The sequence below is a fragment of the Palaemon carinicauda genome, chromosome 9, assembly GCF_036898095.1.
Source record: "Palaemon carinicauda isolate YSFRI2023 chromosome 9, ASM3689809v2, whole genome shotgun sequence".
NCBI lineage: Eukaryota > Metazoa > Arthropoda > Malacostraca > Decapoda > Palaemonidae > Palaemon > Palaemon carinicauda.
The window spans coordinates 106,346,836-106,350,597 of NC_090733.1; the positions used below are offsets into that span (position 1 = coordinate 106,346,836).

At 39.9% G+C, this 3,762-nt stretch overlaps 1 long non-coding RNA gene across 1 annotated transcript; it reads left to right on the top strand.

Annotated features, from left to right (window-relative positions):
• Positions 1-2,808: 2,808 nt before the first annotated feature.
• Positions 2,809-3,762, top strand: LOC137646821 (uncharacterized). Its single transcript, XR_011045464.1, has 2 exons — positions 2,809-3,266; positions 3,582-3,762. It is a non-coding gene; the product is annotated as an uncharacterized lncRNA (long non-coding RNA).

The following is a 3,762-nucleotide window of genomic DNA, read 5'->3' on the forward strand; positions in this document are numbered from 1 at the left end:
TCTCTCTCTCTCTCTCTCTCTCTCTCTCTCTCTCTCTCTCTCTCTCTCTCTCTCAATCGCTATTACGCAAACAAAAAATTACGTGAAAAGTGGAACTCCAAGTCCACTTTAATTCAGAAAAAAATTTAATATATTTGCATAGATTTGTATTTCATTATCTTGCCTAAGCATTGTTCTCCTACTGCTGATAAAGAAAGTCAGTACTAAGGAGAAAAACAAATTATAAAACGATATATTTTATGAAATCTTCTTATATTAGTGACGAACCCTAGTTTTCAGTAGGAATTTTAAGAGGACACTTTTGGGAAGATAAAAAATTCAATTAGAAAGGCCACTCCACTTCTCATGAATTCCAAAAATGTCCTAATATCAATGAAGGTTTATTTTTTTTTAAAGGAAAGGTTCTTTCTTTCGGAAGCAAATTGAGTAACCTAATGTGACCAAACTAGCAATAGAAGAGGTGAGGCTATTGCTGATATATAATTCTCTGCACAAATGGAACTTATTTTATACTTATCACTAACTATATATGAGTTTCTTCCACTGAACCATATATATATATATATATATATATATATATATATATATATATATATATATATATATATATATATATATATATATATATATATATATATATATATATATATATATATATTGCACTCCCCAAGGTAGATTAGTTCACCAAACGTTCAGCTGGGCTCCACATGGCACTAGAAGAGTTGGAAGCCCCAGGCCTACATGGCTGAGGGCTATGAAGCGCAAAATAGGAGATGATGAATGGAGAAGTATTCAATTAAAAGCTCAAGGTAGAGACGACTGAATACATGATAATGGGTGGACTCTTCAAGAGAACAACACAAAAGTTACTGCCATGTTCACATTTGTTTGCTGGAAAGGGGCTGAATACCTTAAAAAGTAGAAATTCTACTATATGAATAGTACCGTACAGCTATACAGAGCTCATCAGCAAAGTGTTCTGCAAGTGTTTCATACACGCTAATGCACTAAAAATGGAAACCCATTACCATCTACATATGCCATCCCTTGCTCACGCCCAAACCAACGACCTCTACTGCCACTTACTGACGCCTACTGACGACAGTTATGCTACTACCAGTTCAGATACGGGGCTGCTGTAAAGAAATGCGCAAACGGTTGTCAGTGGCCAAAAAACTTATAAGTAGGCCATCGCTTGTGGTAGTGGCTTTCCCTATTACTAATCTTTTTCTTTTTACATGATGCAGATAGGGGCGTGCGGATTTTGGTGGACAGAGGTGCTTGCAGTTCTCTTCTACCAACATAGTCATTCTAAGACTGTCAACGGTTATGCGATCCCCACCCACAGGTACGAGACCCTCACACCATCGTTTGGGAGTGGTAAATATCATTGGAAGTTTCTCGTTGCTGACGTCACACCGCTAAACCTCGGTGCAAATTTCCTTGAACATATCCACATCTTGTTTGATGTTTCTCATCGAAGGTTAGTCAACATACTGTAGACTAGTATTCATCAACACCTCTTTAACCCACTCCCTCCGAACTTGCTCTCCACATCAACACACCCACGGATGCCTATGCCCACCTCCTCTTGTCATACCTGGAAGTCTTCTGTCCTGAACTTTGCCAAACGCCAACAGTTCCAATGAAGCACGGTATTTATTGCCATATGAAGATGACGGGACCCATTGTCTTTGCCAGATTTTAGCATCTGGCCCCGGATCGTTTGGCAACCGCTAAACGAACGTTCTCCAAAATAGAAGAAATTGGCCTTTACCAAAAGGCCTAAAGCAAGTGGTCGTCATCCCAACACATTGTCCTGAAGAAAAATGGCTCCCTATGTCCTTGTGCGGATTAAAGACGTCTGGACATGCAGACAGAACAGGATCACTAACCCTGCACCAACATCACTGACATAATCTACTTGCATATAGTGAAGGTGTTGCCCCATATCGACCTCTTGAAGGAGTATTATCAGGTGTCCAAGAACCCAAAAGACACCCTCAAAACGCCCATCATCACCCCTCAAGGGCAAGTCAAAACACCTGAAGTGGGGTCCCCTTCTGGAAGCGGCCTTTTCCAACGCAAAGAATCCCCTCTCAACTGCTGCTCCTCCCACCTTTCCCGTGCCACAGGCCCCTCTCCATCTCTCCACCAATGCCAGTAACGTCGCTATTGGTACATAACTCAAGCAGGTGGCCAATGGCTCGCCCTGCCCATTGACCTTCTTAAGCATAAAACTGTCCAAGACAGAATCTGGCTACTCTACCTTCGATCGCGAATTTCCGGGGGTGCATATAGCTGTCCGTCACTTTCGCTAATTTTTAGAGGCATGCCCTTTGTCATTCGTACGGACCACATGCCTATGGTGCACGCCTTCACTCGACAGTTTGAGGCCTGGTCTGTCTGCCAACGCCAACACCTCTCCTCCGTAACTGAATAGAATTGCAACCTTCAACACATCCATGGGAAAATAAATTCATTGACGATGCCCTGTCAAGAAACAAATTGGCTGTCATTCACTGGGGATTGGATTGCAACACCTTGGCAGTACCCCAATGAAAAGCTCCAAGGTACCAAGCATGCATGAATCCTGCATATTCCTCCATGGGAATACGTTACCCTAAACAACTCCGACGCCACCCTCCTCTATGATGTAAGCACTGGTAGGCTGCGATCGAGGGATACCTGCCCCCATGCGATGTTGAAAAAAGTGAAACTTTTTTCACTTTGTTCTTTTTTACTTTTAACTTTTGAGTGTAGTATCCACACTTTATGGTCTTTGATTTTCTACTTTGCTTGTTTCAAAATTCTAAGTTTCTTTTTTGTTTTTGGGGAAAGTTTAAATTTTTTATAATGGTTAATTTGTGTTCTTGCTTTGGAGACACGTTCAGTTTCAGTATGTTATGTTTTAAATTTGTGAAAGCATCAATAGTTTGCAACTATAAAATTCCTCCTTTAAAAAGATAATTTAATACTAGAGTTTTGAGACTGAACGAAAACCTTTACTTCACCTCAAAAGTTTACTTCTAGTCCCAGCGTTTGAAGACGGCAGTGCATTTTCACTCAGCAGCTTGAAGGACGTGTCAACTCTTCATTAATATTTTTCACCAATCCAGCGTTAATTTTAATATGGAGCATTAAGTGACTAGTGTGACCGTTGGTCGAGGATGATCCTGCTTGGAAGTGCGAGCACTTGAATTACTTCTTGAGGCTACTAAACCATGGAGCTGCAATTGACCTAGAGAGGCTTGCTTAGAGTGGAGGTAAGTTGCAAACCACATTGATGCTTGTGCCTTGTAATTTCACTCGAGTTACTCATTCACTTTGAATGAATTGTCTCCTTAACCTGAACCATAAAAAATCATCCAAAGGACCAACCATATTGTTTTCATTTAAAATTTAGAATTTATTGCCGGTGTAACTACTTATATTTGTGAAGTGTCTTGTTTTATTCTGCTCGTTAGAGTTCATATTTGCTTCATGCATTTATTATATTAACTGGCAGTTAAATAGTTTTGTTGATATATTTTCGTATATTTGCTCTCTATTAATAGAGCGTATTTATGACATATTTATAGATCCTGAGGACTTTTCTGGTATTGGGGGTTATTAGTGAGGTCGCATCATCGGTCTTCATATAAGGACGGATACCTCGCTTAAATACCAAGAAGCAATAAGACCATCTACGATCCTGAGCCATTTTCCTTAATACATATTTCAGTGATAGTTCTGTTTATGTAAATAAATATTTGAATTTGC